At 36.4% G+C, this 19,714-nt stretch overlaps 1 long non-coding RNA gene across 8 annotated transcripts in view; it reads left to right on the forward strand.

Annotated features, from left to right (window-relative positions):
- The window catches only part of LOC112664473 (uncharacterized), a 59,922-nt gene that overhangs the window by 24,573 nt on the left and 15,635 nt on the right, over positions 1-19,714 (forward strand). For 7 of the 8 annotated variants that reach the window (XR_007403111.1, XR_007403110.1, XR_004805950.2 and 4 more), the window contains 2 exons: positions 1,282-1,335; positions 4,156-5,810. This is a non-coding gene — a long non-coding RNA (uncharacterized LOC112664473). Of the gene's footprint in view, positions 1-1,281; positions 1,336-4,155; positions 5,811-19,714 lie in introns of those variants that run through there. The other variant, XR_004805952.2, reaches the window with a different exon arrangement.

Here is a 19,714-nt window from a genome sequence, read left to right on the forward strand (position 1 = left end):
TTATGTGCTCTCTTTATCTCTTTGTGGTCTAACTGGGGCAGAAACTACCATCTCCAAAGACATTGGGACTCATAAGTGTTAAATGATCTGCTTAAGGTCACACAGCTTGAAAGCATTCCAAATCAGTTGTAGTCTGTATGTTCCAAATGCAACTCCAGGATTCTTTCCACTTGTTCATTCCGACATCTCTATTCTGGGACTATTATCAGAAGTGCCTGAACTTGTCTTTGGGAAATCCCGTCATTCACTCAAGTGCTTCATGAGGTGCTTTGATTATGAAAACAGAAGAAATCTTAAAGCTTTGCTATGATGACAACTAAGAATGTTAACAGTCTATTAAAATAAGATGTAAGGATTTAGGAAGATAGGTACATCCTCACTGTATCTTCTCAAAAGCTGAGTAAGTAGTATTGCTAGAAGGTTCACTCATAGCAGACATGAGAAAAACAATAGCAGTGGAAAAATTTTTGTGTCTCTGGAATAAGTAAGTGTTCTTCCATGAATGCAGGAGAAAAGGTTGAGGTTGTTAAAGGCTTAATATTCCCTAAGTTTCATTCCATTCAAATAGCATGGTACCAACTGTAGACAAGATACTAAAATGCCTTTTGTGAAGTGCAATGAAAAAGGTATGATTTTAGACTTTGGATCAATGACATTGGACTCAGGCTAACTTGAGCTCCCTATAAGGTCATGGCTAAAATGAAATAAAATAAGATGTAAAAGTTGTTACAGAGTACCTCAAATGTGTGTTAGAAACAAATAGTTTTTGTTTTTGTTTTTGCTGTCAGATGAATGAGATGAAAGCATTCAGAAAATGCCCCTGGATTTCAAGGAAAGAGAAGCTTACTAGTTCACAGTGTAGTCATAATTAGTTATTTTAGCAAAAAATAAGCATGCAGCATAGTTTGGAAATTTTCTTTTTGTAAAAGTGGTCCTAAGCTCCAGATCACATTATAGTCATTTAGGAAGTAATAAAACATAAAAACAAAAACAAAAGAACCACAAAATATCCAAGTCTACTTCAGACCAATTAAATCTGAATCTCTAGGGGGCGGAGTCTGAGTTTTTTGTTTGTTTTGTCTTGTTTTTTTAGCTTACCAGGCCATTCTAGCATGTGGTCACAGTTGAGGAAAGTTGGTTTGTAACATCAGCAGTCTTGAGTAGCAATCCCAGAAAACTTCTTTTGGTGATGACCATGACTTATGTGTGTCTATTTTAGTAATAATGGCCCATGGTGTATCCTCTTTTCTTTCTCATGGTGGCCCTATTCATAATTTTCAGTTTTCTGAAGAGGATCTGAGGTGAACACATCAGCCTGCAGCGTCCCTAGCAATGGTAAGTGAAATGTAAGAGAAGAAACATAAGAGCTTGTCCTTAGCCTGTCTTGCAGCTGGAGGGAGTAAATCAATTACAGCCTTTTTACTTCTTTTTTTTAAGATTTTATTTTTATTTAGTTGAGAGAGAGAGAGAGAGAGAATCCTGGAATCCTGGATCAAGCTCCCATGTCAAGCCTCATAACAGGCTCTCTGCTCAGAGGGGAGTCTGCCTTTTACTTTCCTTCTCCTTTTGCCCCTCCTCTACTCATGCTCTCTATCTCTAAACGAACAAACAAAGAAATGAATAAAATCTTTTAAAAAAGAATGCATTGCTTAATATCCACAGAATTATGAAATTTCCAGTTTTACTTCTGTTAATGATTTGTAACTTCCAAGGTGATAGGAAAAGTTAATTAGTATGATATCTATCTTTCTATATCTATTGAGACTTAACTTGTGGCCTAACATGCTCTATCCTGGCAAATGTCCTATGTACGCTTGAGAAGAATGTGTTATGCTATTGTTGTTTTGTAGTCTTTTCTTTGTATGTCTATCTAGTTGGTTTATTTATCTAGTTGGTATTATTAATGTCTCTTTAGTCATCCTTGGTCTGGTTGTTCTATCCATTACTGAGAATGGAGTATCAAAGTCTATATTATTGTAGAATTGTGTATTTCTCTCCTCGATTTTGTCAGTTTTTGCATCACATATTTTCATGATCTATCATCAGTTGCATAAACAATTATAACCATTGTGTCTTCTTGCTGTATTGAGGATTAAAAAGTATATAACGCCTTTCTTTGTCTCATAATCTTTTGTGATTTAAAGTCTGTTTATCTGATATTAATACAACCATCCCTGCTTTCTTTGGTTTTTATTTGCATGGAGTATCTTTGTCCTTCTTTTCACTTTTGGTCTATTTCTTTGGTTCTAAGGTGAATATTATATAAACTGAATATACATGTAATGGAATGTGTGATTTTATCTATTCTTCTAATCTCTGTCTTCTGATTGGAGAGCTTATTCATTTACATTAGTAATCACTAATAAGGAGAGGCTTCTGTCATTTTCCTTTTTGTTTTCTCTATGTTTATAACTTTTCTTGTCCTGGATTTTCTATATTACTGCTTTCTTTTGTGTTTAGTTGATTTTTTTTTTTTTTTTGGTTTAAATTCTCTTGTCATTTTGTTTGTTTGTTTGTTTATGTTCTATAGCTATATTCCTTGTGGTTACCTTGGGGGATTATACTTAACATTCTAAGGTTAAAGTACACTATTTTGAATTTATACCAGCTTACTTTCTTTTTTTTTTTTTTTTTTTATACCAGCTTACTTTCAATAACATTCAGAAACTCTGCTCCTTATAGCTACATCCCTTCCCATGTAGGTTGCTGATGTCACAAAATTACATCTTTATACATTGTGTGTCCCAAAATATAACCTAATAATTCTTTTGAATGCATCAGTCTCCTAAATTATATAGAAATCAAAATTAGGAGTTATAAACTAAAGTTGTAATGATACTAGCTTTTGCATTAATGATTGTTTTTTTAAAAATGTATTAGTCTCACGAATCATGCAGAAAATAAAGTGAAGTTACAAACTCCACAAGCTTGTTGTTGTTAAAAGATTACAAGCTTTTATAATTTCCCTTGTATTTTCCCTTATTGAGATCTTTATTTGGCCATATGGCTTTGAGTTACTATCTGGTATCTTGTCATTTCATCTTGGCGGACTCCTTTGAACATTTCTTGCAGGGCAGGTCTAGAGGTAATGAACTCCTTCACCTTTTGTTTATCCTGAATATCTTAATGTCTCCCTCACTTTCAAAGGACAATTTTGCCTGATGTAGGATTCTTGATCGACAGTTGTTTTCTTTTAGCACTTTGAATATATCAGTACACTGCCTTGTGGCCATCAAACTTCTGGAGAGAAATCTTAATGAAGATCCCTTGTCTCTCTCTTGTGCTCTCAAGATTCCCTCTGTCTTTGTCTTTCTAAAATTTTATTATGTCTCAATATGAGCCTCTTTGAGTACATCTTACTCAGGGTTTGTTGAGCTTCTTGGATGTTCATATTCATATATTTCACCAAATTTGGGGAATTTTTAGGCATTGTTTCTTTATATATTCTCCTGCCCATATAACTGTCTCTTCTCTTTCTGGGACTCCCATAATGTGTATGTCGGTCCACTTGATAATGTGCTGTATTTCCCTTAAGCTCTATTCAATTTTCTTCAATCTTTTTTTCTTCTTCTTTCTCAGACTTAATAATTTTCACTATTTTAGCTTTAAGGGTGGTGATTCTTTCTTCTGCTTACTCAGATTTGCCTTTGAATTCCAAAAAAAACATTTTGATTATGTACTTCTCAGCTAAAGAATTTCTTTTTAGGTTTTCTCTTTGTTGATATTTCCTTTTTTTTTTTTTTACATTTTCTCCAAATCTTCTTTAGTTCTTTGAGCATCTTTAAGATGGCTATTTAAAAGTTTGCCTAGTATATCTGCCATCAATTCTTTTGTAGTGACACTTCTGTTGATTTATTTATTTCCTTGGAATGGGCCATAAGTTCCTATCTCTTTATATGCCTTATGATTTTTTTGTTGAAAACTGGAAATTTGAACCTAAAAATCTGAAAACACAGGAAATCAGGCTGTTCTTCCTTTCCCAAGATTTTCTGGGTTTTGTTGTTTTATTTCTGTTTGATTTCTGTAGACTAAAAAGTCATAATGATACTAGCTTTTAGTATCAGCCTGAGAGTTAAACATAAAGTCATCCCAGGTCTTTTCTGGGTCTTTTGCTGGGCATGTGTGGTTAATTTCTATTATCTCCTATATTTGCAGTAATTTTGAATGTCCTAGTCTTTAATGTCTGGATCCCAAAAAGGGGAAAATGAAAAGAAGAAGAAGAAGGAGAAGAAGAAGAAAGAAGAAGAAGAAGAAGAAGAAGAAGAAGAAGAAGAAGAAGAAGAAGAAGAAGAAGAAAGAGAAAAGAAGAGGAGGAGGAGGAGGAGGAGGAGGAGACAGGAAAGGGGAAGTGGCCCTTTAAGTCTGCTGGAAGTCATATCAGCCAGAGGGGGAGGGACTTGCAATAATGGGGATAAGTAAAACTATAATGACTGCTACCTCTTTGTCTGCATCTGTATGATCAGCAGCAGCAGCAACCAGAGGTCAGAACACAGATCCTTAATATTTGGAGGACAGAGTCCATTTTGCCCAACTTGGCTTCCACCAACTGTGTGTAAGCTTCTCTGGGAATATGTTCAATGCCTGCCATGCAGCAGGGAGTAGGTATGGGTAGCTGCTACTGTGCTAAGAGCTGAAACAGACTGTCCATGCCTTTCTTTGGAAGTTGCAAGCTTTCCATAGAGTTCATAGTTCAAAAAGAGTTACATCCGATGGATTCTTCCAGCGTAATGTTGTCTAAGTGTGAGGACAGATTCCTGGTGCTTCCTATTCTGCCATCATCCCAGAGCGTCATGAATAGCGAATTTTTAATCATCTCAGTAAAGATCACTTTTTATTAAGTAATTTAGCTTCCTTAAAATGTGATTAATCTGGAATTTCAGGGAAAGAAAACGTTTCCAAACTGATTTCCCATCATCTTAGAATCCTTCGTTCAATCTTCATTGTCTAAAAGCAAAGTACATATTGAGAACAAAGTTCACAAGGGACTTTTCCCCTTTTCCCCATGATCTGACATGTCCAAGTTTCATCATTCATATTCAAGCATTATGCACTAGAGACGGTCACAAATAGACTTACACCACATTTCCTTCCTTTAATTTTATATTTACGTCAATACCAACGTCTGAGCAGTACAGTTTTTTTTTTTTCCTCTTTAACTCAACAATTAAACTCAAGATCAATCCCAGACGTTTCATGGCTCTTCCAGGTCACATTGATGCTGCATATGGGAGAAGAAAAAATTTCTGCTTCAATGAAGATTTTCCATAAGGATGAAGCTCCATTTTTCAATCCACATTTAATGAAACATCTATGCATTTAATACTTCATTCATTCATCTATAGTCTGAGTTCTTGTTTCCACTAGCACTTTTTTAGACCCTCATCACAGTCTAGTGAGTCTGATTTCTTAAGGAACCTTCTGTCTTTTGGGTGAGAAAGATATTTGGGATCAATCATATTTAGGCAGAGTTAAGTGAGATATTATAGAGCACAGAAGGGGAAAGGACATAGGCTGCTTGAAAGAGTCAGGAAAGGACATCACAGGGATGGTGTCTGATCTCAGACTTAAAAGATAATTAGGAGTTAATGAGGCAAAAAATATGAGAACAGTAAAATAAGTGAAGGGAACAGCATATGCAATGACACATTGGCATGTGCAGAGATGTGGAATTCAGAATGCTTTCAGGATGTTTATGAAAGAAGGGATGGGTAGGAATAAGATTCTGAAAACTGAATTTTAGGTCCTCTGACCTAAGGACATTGGACTGATTCTATAGGCAATAGAGCATAAATAAAGGGAATTTTAAAGCAGAGGGTGGTTTGTGAGTATTTGTTTTGCTGAAAGTTATTTCTTTTTTTTTTTTTTTTGAAAGTTATTTCTAATAGCACACAGAGGATTAATTAGACACTGGTAGTAAGTAAAGCAGTGCAAGAAAGAAATGTTCTCAGCCTTGGAAAGAAGATGGAGAAGAGGATTCATACTTGAGAGACCTTTATGGAACATTATTGATAGAACTTGCTATTGGTTGGGCTTAAAATGTAAAGAGGTTTGCTTAAGAGAAGGTTAACTATGAAGTACCTGAGGTCACTACAGGTAGCTAACAGGTCACTATAAATTCAGGCATGCTGTTTGAGAGAGTTGAAGTAATTCGTATGAGCCAGGTAAAGCAGAGTATCATTAGAATGAAAGATACATTAGCCAAGGGCAAAACTCCAATGGCAGCGTTTCCATTTCAGATCTTGGCTAGGTTTTAGTAGACTCTGCATGTTCAGAGTTTAGTAAGATTTCTGCAGGTTTGACTGGATGAATTATCTTCTGAGTTCTCTTATATAATCTATTTTACATATCTCTTTAATCTCTGAGAAAAGATTGGGCCTAATTGGTAGTATATTACAATGCCTTATCCACAGGGAATACATTCCAAAACCCCCCTCTGAATGCCTGAGACTATGGATATACTGAACTCTACATATGCTATGTTTTTTTCATGTACACACATACCTATGATAAAATTTAACTTATAAATTCGACACAGTAAGAGATTACAACAATAAGTAATTATTATTATTAATATTTATTTATTTATTTATTTATTTACTTATTTATTTATGAGAGACACACAGAGAGAGAGAAAGAGAGGCAGAGACACAGGCGGAGGGAGAAGCAGGCTCCATGCAGGGAGCCTGACGTGGGACTTGATGCCGGGTCTCCATGATCACACCCTGGACTGATGGCAGCGCTAAACCGCTGAGCCACCAGGGCTGCCCAACAATAAGTAATTAAAAGCTGAATAGTAACAATGTATTATAAGAAGAGTCATGGAAATGTAGTCTCTCTCTGTCAAAATATCTTATCCTTACTGTACTCACCTTTCCTCTCCTTGTGATGATCTCAGATGATAAAAGCCCCATATGATGAGATCATGTGAAGTGAATGACGTAGACAATGTGACAATAGACTACCATTGACCTCCTGATATCGCCAGGAGGAGGATCATCTGCTTTCAGACTGCAGTTGAGTGCAGGTAACAGAAACCATGGCAAGTGAAACCACAGACAAAGGGGGACCTTTGTATTCTTTTTTTTTTCTTTGATTTTTCAAAAGAGTAAAGTATTAGAAAAGCAGTGATTTTTTTTCTTAAGAAGAACTGATCATCATTTTTACATGTTTACTAGAAGAGCAATGATGGGGTTAGATTCATGATCTATAAAGTAAGAACAAATCATAGCCTCATATTATAGAGGAGCGTAAAGGTTAGATAGTTTAATATTTGGAATTCCAAATCAGGTTCCATTGCTCCAGATCCCACAGTTTAAGCCCGTGGGTTTAAAACATGACTGATGCCTACCTCACCCTCCAGAGATTCTGACTTAATCGCCTCAAGCGAAGTTCAGGCATTGATTCTAAAAACTCCCCTGGCAATTCTAATTGCAGCTAGAGATGCAAACCGTTGCTTCACATCTTATTACTTCACCACCTTCTGTTTTGGAAGATGTCACCACATCACACTATCTCAATGACTCTCCCTGGAGCTCAATGCAAATGGTGCCCCATGGAGATGTATAGTTTGGCAGCTGTACCTCAACACATATTCATCTCTGAAAAAACAACCCTTCAATTCCAAGAGTTTTAATAAGTATAATTAATTGGAATCTTTTGTTCATTTGAAGCCAGAATCATATGGTCATCGAAGTAGAGAAGTCTTAATTCTTACAGTTTTCTTACTATTTTGGAAAACATTTGGCTTCACTTACTCTTGTGAGGATTTCACAGAGCTCCTTACCAACTAAAAGTGGTCTTATCTATTAGAAAACAATAACAAAAGCAGGAAAAAAAAAGCAGGCTAGGACAGAGGTAGGCTAAGAGTTTAGATGGAGTAGACTTTGCTGTGATACTGAGTGGGTATAGTGCCATCCTCAGATGCCATCCAGAAGATTCCTGAATATAGGCAGTGGAAACAGAACCAGAGAAATTAGCTCTTATAGAAAGAGAATGGGCAACTGGAGACAGGGCCTGACAATTCACTAACTGCGGGAACTTGAGCAAAATTATTAACCTCTCTGAACTTTAGTTTGCTCTTCTATGAAAAGAGATGGTGATACCTTTTCCTCCGAGGGTTTACATGAACTCCTAAATGTGAAAACACCTAGCTTTGAGCCTCTTTATTGATTTCCCCTCCACAGTGGCTTTGGCTGAAGGGCAGTGGTAGCAAAAGCAGAAAGTGCAAGGAAATGGCAGCCAGTCGTAGTAAGTCAAAGACAATGATGGGAGAATGAGGTGGGCTGGACATGGAGCACAGCTGCAAGATTTGAAGCCTCCATTATGGCCATAGTCACTCACAATCAATTCCATTTGTTTGCAAAAAAGGAACCACCATTTTAATTCTGTAGCCTCCTACCCATCGGAAAATAATTCAGCTTGCCCTACTTTCAGAAGGGTCAGCTTGATACTCTGTAGGTTCTCTTCAGAAAGAGCACGGGCTATAGTCATGTCATTTTATAATGCTGCTGCCTGAGTTTTCATTTAATTAAGAAGACTGACCTTTAGAAAGAGTTTATTTTTTTTTCTTCCTCTAGCTTAGCTTGCTATGATCCTAATGGAAGCTGAAAATCTGATGGTAAGAAGTGCCAAGTTTGCACTGATAAGGCTAACACATTGTTCCTATCCTTACAGAGAAATTAAATAAGCATAATTATAGATGCATAAGCCAAAATCACTTTCAGATAAACCCGATCTCAAGTAGATGAGAAGGTGGGAACAGTAGGAAATGAAAGATAAGCCCTAGAGGAATGTATACAAAAAAAATCCCATGTACCAAAGAACTAAGACCCCATGAACACATATCCTTGTAATTAGCCTCTATCCAAAGCAAATTAAAGTCAAATTCTTACCCAATCCTTTAAACCTCTGGAGATGGAGAAGTGGCTACTTAAAGGCTCTGTTGTGTACAGCATTTGTGGTGCTTCTTAGATAGAATGGCCACACAAACTGGTGAGACAGGAGAACGTGACCTATCAGAGTGACTGCCGTAGGACCATAGCACTGCACACTCTGCATTTGCTAATGGTTGATGATGTCATACCCTATAAGGTTAACAAGAAGATAGGGACCGTCAAGCTCTGGTCGAGTCTGGAGAAGACTCTGGCATTTGCACTGCCCTAGATTTATCACAAACTCCAACTAGCCAGTCACTGCTTAGGAGAGCTCCTGAGCTTCTGCCCTGACCCTAAGATCACAGCCCCTGCAGCTCTGTGTGTGTTCTGTTTTTGGTGCCTTTTTTCCTTTCTACTAGAGAATACATTGGTCTTCCTAGAGACTGTTTATCTGGATAGAATGAGATTGTGTTACCCACACAGACTACTTGCCTCTCAACCATGTCCTGACTGTCTGGTGGCCGAGTGCACAGTCATCATTACACGCACAACCCCACACTGATGACAACTCTGTAGGGTGGTGATGGGCTTATGTATGCCCCTGGAGTTAGCAACAACCTGCTTCCAGCTTCATCCAATTGGTAAGCAACCTTTCTTCAATCAACTATCATTGATTGATTTGCAGATTAAACCAAACAATATGATGTTTACTCAAATTAAGGCTTTGGTCCCAAGATATTCTGGTTTGTGTCTCGCCGACTGTGAGCACTTTTATTTCTGTTCCTTAGCAGTAACAAGTGAGTATTAGAGGCAGAGGAGTATTTGTTTCCCTCCTTTTGAAGGTTGTAAAATATTATTCAATACCAAATGGAGCAAAGAGATAAAGAAACAAAATATGAATGGGATCTTTGAATAAATGATCCTAAATCACATTATTATACCCCCTAGTTTTTTCTTTTCTTTTTTTTTTAAAAGATTTTTATTTATTTATTCATTCATGAGAGACACAGGGAGAGAGAGAGGGGGGCAGAGACACAGGCAGAGGGAGAAGCAGGCTCCATGCAGGGAGCCTGAGGGGGGACTCAATTCCAGGTCTCCAGGATCAGGCCCTGGGCTGAAGGTGGCGCTAAACCGCTGAGCCACCTGGGCTGCCCCCACCCCCCCACCCCTAGTTTTTTCTGGCAGCGTTAGTGTAGGTAGTAAATTAGGGTTACTTTCCCAGGTACATTCAGCTGCATGAAAAGAGAGACTATTTCTCATGTTGCTAACTTAATAGCCTTGCTCTGGGTATTTGCAATACCTTAAATGAAGAAAAGGTCAAGAAAGGATGAGGCAATAAGCAGTGCTTGTACTTACAGCATCTCTTTCTACCTTCCCAGGGGCCTTCCCACCCTTGCATATTTTTATCCCAGTGTACATGAATTCATTGCAGGTCATGTAATTTACCACATGCATGAGTGAACTCAAGGAAAGGAGTGTTATAAACAAAATTGCTTCTGTGTACCTATTGGTGTCTATTGCTAGACACACACTCACACACGAACACATGCATAGGCTCTCATTTTAGCATACCCAGGAAATGAAAGTCATTTTTCAACTTTAAGCTCTAGTACATAATAGATCCCTTCTTACCTCAGCTCATTATATACCTTAAGGGAAATTTGAAGCTAAACAAGCAAACCTTGTAGCATGCTACTCCTTCTAACAGCAGAGTCTAATTTTATTTATTTATTTATTTATTTATGTATTTATTTATTTATTTATAAAATATTTTTAAGTTTATTTATTCATGAGAGACACACAGAGAGGCAGAGACATAGGCAGAGGGAGAAGCAGGCTTCCTGCAAGGAGCCTGATGGAGTACTTGATCCCAGGACCCCGGGATCACGCTCTGAGCCAAAGGCAGAGGCTCAACTGCTGAGCCATCCAGATGTCCCCTATTTTTATTTGAGCTGGCATGGCATTTAAATGTATTCTCACATAAGATAATAGCAGTCATTGCACATATCACAGTGGAACTAAAATCCATCCACAAGGAGAATACTCAGTGAAGCAGGTGTGTGTTCTTGATAAAGGCCTGTGAGGAGAATCCTATAAAGGCTTTAACTTCTATTTTTAGTATGACAGATATTCTCTGATAGAAGGATTTTTATTTTCTTTCTTTTTTTTTAAATATTATTTATTTATTTATTTATTTGGGATAGAGACAGAGAGAGAGGCATGAGCAGGGGGTAGGGGCAGAGAGAGAGGGAAGAGCAGACTCCCCTCTGGGCAGGGAGCCCTAGGCCTCAATCCCAGGACACAGGATTATGACCTGAGCTGAAGGCAGACTCTTAATTGACTGAGCCACTTAGGCACCCTTCTTTCTCTTTTTTACCTATAATTTTTTTTTCAGATATTGACAAAATCTGCAATATTTTCTCTAGCCGATGTTATGCTCCATGTAGCAGATTTAACACAATGCCTGTCAGTTGCCCAAATCCTCCCGGGGATTTACACACACGTCCTTCTGTATCATCCTGATTCTTATTTCTTTTCCCAGATAACAGCTATCACTGCTGCCCTGAACTAGTCATACTAGGCTCCTCCCCAGGGAGCCAGCTACAACTATATAAATACACTTTTAGGCGAGTGTGTGGGACACCTTTGCTATAAAAGGGCTCTGAAAAGAATGCAATAGTTTCTAAACATTGGCATATTGGCCTTGAATGAACAGGACAAAATCGGGGATTTTGCATCATTGTAAATGAGGGTCAAGATGATCTAACGTGGAAGTAAAGGACATTCTTTTCCTTAGCATCTTATTGTTACTAGACTAATAATACCCAGGGAGAGGGGAAAATGCGATAGAGGCTCTATTTTCCTTTCTTGGTAATGACTGCTTATGACCTTGAGCATTTGTAGATGGACATATAGCTGTAAATCTGATTCAAAAATAATTTTTTCTTGATTTACTTGAATTAGAAATCTGAGTTATTCTTTTCTAAAGATGCATATTCCATTTTCAATCTCGCTTCTCTTCTCTAATCTTTCTTTCTTAAAAAATAAAGACACCATGGCTTCATCTCTCAATTGAATTCATACCACTCCTCTTGGCAAAGAGAGATGAAAAGAGAGAGACCGGTGGCAGAATGTCAGGTGTGAAAGTATGATACCAGCATCAGATGCAGTGACAAGGAGAGGGAAAGAAAGGTCCACGGTCAGAAGGAGTTATAGCTAAGGAGGATAATAGGATGGAACAGAGCAGAAAAGTTGGTGCAGGGTCTTTTTTTCCAGCAGCTTTGTGTCAAATGGCTGGCAGGCATTGTCTCAATGCTGTGCTAGACAGCTGTAAAACCCAGCCTCAGATCTCACAAAGGCAAGAAGTACTTGTTGACACAGCCACCTGTTGCTATTGCTTTGGCATCACTGAGGAAACAGTGAATGAATTTGCCTACCTCCTTCAGTAGGCCACCAGAGCAAGTGGTCTTTGTCTTACTCACCTCTATTTTCCCAGAGCCAGCCTAGAGCTTGGCACATGATACCCATCTAACAAATGTTGATTAAACTGTATGCTTGAAAATCAAGTCAATATGAATTGTTCTTCTAGAACTCTAGAGGTAAGACAACATAAATCAAGACCTCAAATTCCAAGGCCTGGGGCTAACCCCCAAAGAGGTCTTACATTTGATAAGAATGTTTTCTGTAGGATTGGCCAGGGGGTATGGGAAGAAAGTTTACTTGTTTTTCGACATTAGGGAATAGAAACAAAGCCTTAAAGAGAAAACATAGGACTTTGTGCAGCGAGAGAGAGAGAGAGAGAGAGAGAGAGAGAAGACATCAAGTAGAGTAGAAAAGTTTGCTTCTTGTGTAGAGGTTTGGGAAAAGACAGGTGCAAGAAGACCATGGTAAGCATAATCTGAGAAACTCACAAAGATTCCTAAATCAGAGAATAACTTGGGGTGTACAGATGTGTAACCATTAATTTCAGGGACCAAAGACACCTGACTACATATGCACGGACACTTATGTTTTAAAAATTGCTACAAAAGAAAGAGAGAAGAAAAAAAGAAAGAAGAAAGAAAGAAAGAAAGAAAGAAAGAAAGAAGAAAGAAAGAGGAAAGAAAGAAGAAAGAAAGAAAGAAAGAAAGAAAGAAAGAAAGAAAGAAAGAAAGAAAGAAAGAAAGAAAGAAAGAAAGAAAGAAAGAAAGAAAGAAAGAAAGAAAGAGGTTTGAATTGGATGCCTACCATTTATATAATCTATGATTGTGAATGGGAACAGAGCGGGTATAGGTGGACATAAAGACAGTGTTGAGAGGGGGAAATTTAAGTCAGATCCATGTATGTTACAATGCAACAACATAGCTTTTACTACTTCCTATTTTTCTTCTGGTCTTGACAGTGTCTGTATATTTGCTTCTATGTATATTCAATCATAGCCTTTAATTTATGCCAGTTTGCTATTTTACCTCCTATGCCATATTTTTAAAAATCTGCCCCTCATTTCCTGAAATACAGATTTGAACTAACATGAAACTATAAAAATGTATGTCTGGATTTTTCTAATATAGAGATTTTTATTTGCTAATTTTTAGAGCTTCATTTCCTTGCTTTTCAGATATTCTATTTTCTTCATTAATAGAACACTAAAATCCTTTCATTGGCCTCGTTTTTAATGATAAAATTATAAACTTTCACTTTGGTTGAGAAAGGCCCAACTCCACTGAAAGCCATCTGAACTACATTATCATTTACCTTTTTAACCATATAGACCAGTGGGAGCCAAATATCAAAATAAACTCTTCCTTTCCTCAAGAGAAGTTAGTAGCCTGCATCCTTGCAATACAATCAGGATGGTAAAAGAAAATGGAATATAGTATTGTAGACTGATTTTAGATCAGATACAGTTAAGTTTTGGGAAACCTGGGTAATCCATAGTCACACAGTAAGTATAATGTACACAGTAAGTATAACGTTATTTTAGTTACTTTGCCTTTATCCTTCTCCTTGGGCTCTGCTGGTTTCACATGTAGAGCATCTTAATTGTAGAGCAATCTTATAATAGTATTTATGCTTGTCTCACAGAGTGTAGATAGTCAAATGAGCTCTAGTCATTTTACTATCAATCTGTACCAGGAGAACAGCAATATGATTAGTGGGATTTTGGAATTCTCTGTGGATTTGCCTGGCATTTTAGTAACCAAAGTCATCCTTCTGGACCACAGTTCCAGATAATAAGATAGCTCCTAGTTCTAAAGCCACATAATTGTTCTTTATCCTAACTCCATTCATTTCATCAAGTCGTTCATTATCAATTGACTTCTGGTAAAAAAGTAAGACTTGGAAAATATTAAGTGAAAATTATTTTCTCTTGGTTAATTTGTGCTCTGTTCTGTTTTAGTTTTAGGAAATAAAAAGTTTGAAAATTATTTCACATTTAATTAATATTCTTTCTCAGAATGAACCAGAAAGCTATTGGCTTAGGGCAGATGTTTCACTTTCTAACAATGGAATTTAGCCTCACAGTTAATATTTTGAGTGAATAATTCTTATTCCTAATTTTTCCCATAGGTAATATTACATATTTTATTAAGCATTTTTAAAAGACAGATTCCACTTCATCAAATATTTACATTTTTAAAAATAATGATACAATTTCCCTAATTAGCTGTTCTCATTTGTTGTTGTTGTTGTTGTTGTTGGTATGGTCTGTTTGACACAAATCTTTTTTCTTCCTTTATCTTCATTTGTGAAATGATCATTATTATTGCCATTACTATTTTTAACTCATTTTCATGTGAAAGCTCCCATTGATTCTCATAGGATCCATGACTCTTACATTCAGTGAATGGAAATGAATAAAACACATCGATATGCATTTATTCAATTTAATATTTAAAAATGTGTTGACAGCGTTTCTCTGAGTGTCAACATTTCTGATGAGTATCTGTTTGACATTGAGACCAGAGCATCACTGTAGCCCTGATTTTGGAATCAGGGAGTGAATAAAAAACTATTTTGCCTTTTCTACACCTGTAGTTATTTAGAACAAAGCTCTGTGATAGTGTGTCATGCCTTACTTCAACAGTGTTAAAATATGAGAAGTGATATTTAAAAATTATTTTAAGTTTAGATTTTAGTCTTGATAAGCCAATACCTAATCTAATAATGGCATGAGAAACAATTCAAGCACATTCTGCATTAAATTTGAATGAGGAAATGTAAATTCATGGAAAGAAGAGCCACTGTAAATAGTTTAAAAGCCCAGAAAACAAATGTATCAGAAGTTCCTCAAAAGTTTTTTCTAGTTTGGTATTTTATTTTGTTACAGAGATCTCTCATATATTTGCTGTTGCTGGATACTCAATCTGTGATGGTGCTGATTTTCTATCTAGAGTAAAGTTCAAATGTCACAATCTTGCGGTAGATGAACACACCCTACAATTGATCATTTGAGAAGTAACCAATGAATAATGGGTTTTATTAATAGAACATCGGTCTACTATAAGCTCTGACTATAAGCTCTAAGCTCTGACTATACCTGCAGATCTGTGTGAGGTATATCCAATGGTCTTTGTCTGAAGAAGCTGTTCATTTTGAGAAGAGAAAGTTTATTTATGTGAAATATGACACAAGGCAATATGAATAACAATGGTGTTTAGGTACAAGGCAGACAAGATCTATGTTGTGTCAGAAATGGTGAGGCAAGCAGTGGGACTTGAGTCACGTCTGTAAGAAGAAATATGCTTTTATATATGGAGAGTGGGGTGGAGAATATTTTAGCTTGAAATAATAGTAAGAATGAGGGCAGAGTGATATGAATGTGGGTGACAGGCTTGGGGACCATTTACATTAGTATTCTTGGAGCAAAGGATATAATGTATATACATATGTGCAGAGGAAGATGGGAGTATAGTGGAAAGAAGCCGTGGATGATTATGGAAGACAAGAGGATTAGTTGGACCCTGAACTTTATTGTGAATTTTATTCTATGAATAGTACTGAAACTCTTAAGGACTTCTGAGCTAAACAAGTGGCTCATACAAAAGAGGTTTTTTGGAATATTAATCTGACAATGTTTTGAAGACTACTTCTGAAAAGAAAGAAGAGAGGGTTCAGTAAAGTATTTAATAATCCAGGCACAATAGTTGCAAACCAAAAATAGTATGGTAGAGTGAAAAAGGTAAAAATTCTAAGCAGCGGTTTTAGATATTCAGTTCAAGGCAAAGCAGAGGGCTATCTTATGAGATTTGTCTGCTGTTTTTAAAGGTAGCTTCCCCGTTTTCTTTTTGCCAATCCACCTGTTTATATCCTGACCTGATACTCTGATAGAGAATGTATTTTGGGATTGTTCTCTGTCTTTCATCCTCATTACAAAGGACTGGCCCAGTGATTGTGATGCCTGTAAAACTCTTAGCCAGTGTGAGGACAAAGAATCTAGCTAGGAGGAAGAAAAATAGATCTGTCTGTCTGGATGTTGCAAAATAGTCCATTTTTAGTGATCTTTAAACCCATTAGGCCACATATATTATCATTTACTTCTAAAAGTTTGTGAAATTCAAGAGCTCTGAAGTGAGGCCATCTGTATTTAATCCTAGATTTACCCTACTTTATGGGTGACTTTGGACAAATCAGAATTTATTATACTTTTGGACTTTGTGCTTCTAGTTTCTATCATGGTCTTATCTAATAGTGTTTGAGAAAAGGCACAAAGACATGTATAGTGAATAGAATGCTGGCTTTAACATGTCATTAAATCTTAAAAAAGACCTGTAATAAACCATTTCTCCTACCCCAAATCTTTCCATAATTAATCGACATCTAAGTATGAGCCAGCAGGTACTTGCTGATACAACAAAGTGCATGTTGACAAGAAAAGCTAGATTTCAGTTGATAAATGGAAAAAAGTACTCCATTCTGCTTGATTCTTCCAGCCACTTGATGCTAAAGCCAGTTGTGCTGTGGCCTGTGTCAATGGCTTCAAGTGCACAAGGCCTCCAGGCAACCAATTGGTAGCGTTAGTGGAAAATATTGGAAATTGTAGGTTACTTGTATGTAAAATTTATTTTTACAGGAAATAGAGGCTAAGTGGTTCAACCATAGAGTTTACAGAAAATAGTCTGGAATCTCTTATCATAGTGATTTTTTAGTGTAAAGCTATAATATTTGATCTTTGTGCTTTTGAAAGATACTCTTTAAAGCAGCAATGAGCTCAAAAAACACAAATGCACTTAAAATTTAAAAAATAAGTACTACATTTGAACTTTTCTGGAAAGTTAATGATTAGTGCTGAATTGCACAAATTATTTGTCAACATTTATCATTCTTCACTAGGGCTGTGTGATGTGCCTGGGTATGTGAAAAAAAGGAAATCCACTGAATAAGCATTTGCATCTACTTCAAGAGCTAATAATTATTTTAAGAAGACTTTTAAAAAGAATAATTTTACATGTGGAGCTGCAGAAAGCACATGTTCATGTCACTGTATATAATTTTTCATTTAGATCAAAGAATTATAGATTTATTAATTTTTAAGATTTTATTTATTTATTTAGAGCACTCATGCAAATTGGAGAAGGGGCAGTGGAAGAGGAAAAGAGAGTCTCAAGCAGACTTTGCTGAGCACAGATCCTGACACAGGGCTCAATCTCAATACCCTGAGCTTATAACCTGAACTGAAACCAAGAGTTGGTCATTCAACTGACTGAGCTACCCAACTGCCCCAAATTTCACTCATTTCTAATTTCAAGCTTTTTTATGTCTGTATGAAAGGTGTTTGTGTATTTGTTCCATTAGCAGAAAAACTAGACATTGCTAAATTATTATATCAATGTCATCTGATTCCAAAGAGAAAGTGAATTAATTCCAAAATTAATTCAATTTTTAACTCAAAAACTTGAAAAAAAATATCAAGTCACACATGGTACTTCATAGTCTTTGCCTAAAGGAGGATTGCTTGAATAGCAGGGATTTGGGGCACTAGTTACTATTCCTCATAAGAAGTATAAGATTATGGGAGTTATATTTCTTCCTTGTAGATGTAACAGTTAAATAAAAAAATGTGGGTTACTCTTTGTTGTAGAAAGGAACACTTTGCAAAATTACTCCTCACTTCAAAGTAAGTTTCTTTTTTGCTTAGTTTGTTTCTGTTTCTCTCTCTCCATTTTTAAATGAAATGGTATGTGCATTTTACAACTGTAATTAAAATGTACCAGTTTTATATTTCATTTTACAAATCTAAGATATCTAAACACTCACATGAACTAAATTTTAAGTCGAGGTCTTAATTAAATCTTTAAATAATTAGTGTTCAAAGCAAAAATATGAATAGAATTAATGTTAATTAGGTTGTTCATTTATCTATTCCTTTATAGACAGACATAGAAATTCAGGTCATAACCATAAGTTCTTTTTACAGAGAAGAGACAGATGTTAGAGAAACATAGTAGAAATTATGTATAAATCTATAGTAAAATACAGCCTTTTTTCAGCTAGGACTGCTAGAGTTAATGTGTGGGTGTGGGTGTGTGTGCACATGTGTGTGCATGTGTGTGTGTGTATGACACTGTTAAATTTGAATTTTAGAAGAATAAGTTATATGTTTGGTTAAGTATGTTCTAAATATTGCATGGACATACTCAGAGTAAAAATTGTTTATCTGACATTAAAATTTAACTGAGCTTCTTGTATTTTATCTGGCAACCTTATTTTCTGCATCTTGAATATATTTATTCAGACACTTTGGATTTCTGAACTAAAAATCTTTTGATATAATGTAATGTCCTCTAAGGGTGGGTGGGTTGAGAAAGCCAGAATTTATTTATGGACCACAAAGACTGTTCAGTTGTAATTTTAAAAGTTTGGGGGTGCCTGGGTGGCTAAATCAGTTAAGTTTCCAAAACTTGGTTTTTGTTTTTTGTTTTTTTTAAAAAATATATTTTATTTATTTATCCATGAGAGACATAAAGACAGAGGCAGAGACATAGGCAAAAGGAGAAGCAGGTTCCCTGGAGGAGCCTGATGCAGGACTTGATCTCAGGACCCCGGGATCGCCCCCTGAGCCAAAGGCAGATGCTCAACCACTGAGCCACCCAAGTTCTCCCCCAACACTTGGTTTAAACTCAGGTCATGATCTCAAGGTTCTGAGATCAGCCCTGAGCCCCAAGTCAGGCTCTGCACTAGTCAAGGAGTCTGCTGGAAATTTTCTCCATCTGCTGTTTTGCTGTTCCCCTGACTCTTTCTCTCTCTAAAATAATACATAAATAAATCTCTAAAAAAAAAAAGAGTTTGAAGACTTCAGGTTACTAAGCTCACAGATTTTTGTTTTAGATTTTATTTATTTATTTATTTATTTATTTATTTATTTATTTATTTATTTATAGATATATTGAGAGAGAGAGAGAGAGAGAGCTTGCACAAGCAGGCATAGCGGCAATCAGAGGGAGAGGGAGGAGCAGGCTCCTCACAGAGCAGAGAGCCCCAACGTGGAACTGAATCTCAGAACCCCGGGATCATGACCCGAGCCTATGGCACATGCTTAACTGACTGACCCCCCAGGTGCCCCAGCACACAGGTTTCTCATATGGGAAGAAAACAGACAAGTTATTACACTGTGAACATAAAAACAAAGAAAACCTTTGAAATGCTGAATTTCAATTCTTCAGAACTTGATACAATATTCTATTAACAAAATGAAAGTATGAAAACGTATATATTTCTATTTATGAGAAATAATACTAGAATAAATTTAAAAGGAAGAAAATCATAGAAGGATGTCTTTTACTGTTCTTTCATGATTAAGATCTTTTATACTTCCAATTGATTAGTACACAATATGTTCATATAATAAAAAATCTAATTGC

The sequence above is a fragment of the Canis lupus genome, chromosome 17 (genome assembly GCF_003254725.2).
Source record: "Canis lupus dingo isolate Sandy chromosome 17, ASM325472v2, whole genome shotgun sequence".
Lineage (NCBI taxonomy): Eukaryota > Metazoa > Chordata > Mammalia > Carnivora > Canidae > Canis > Canis lupus.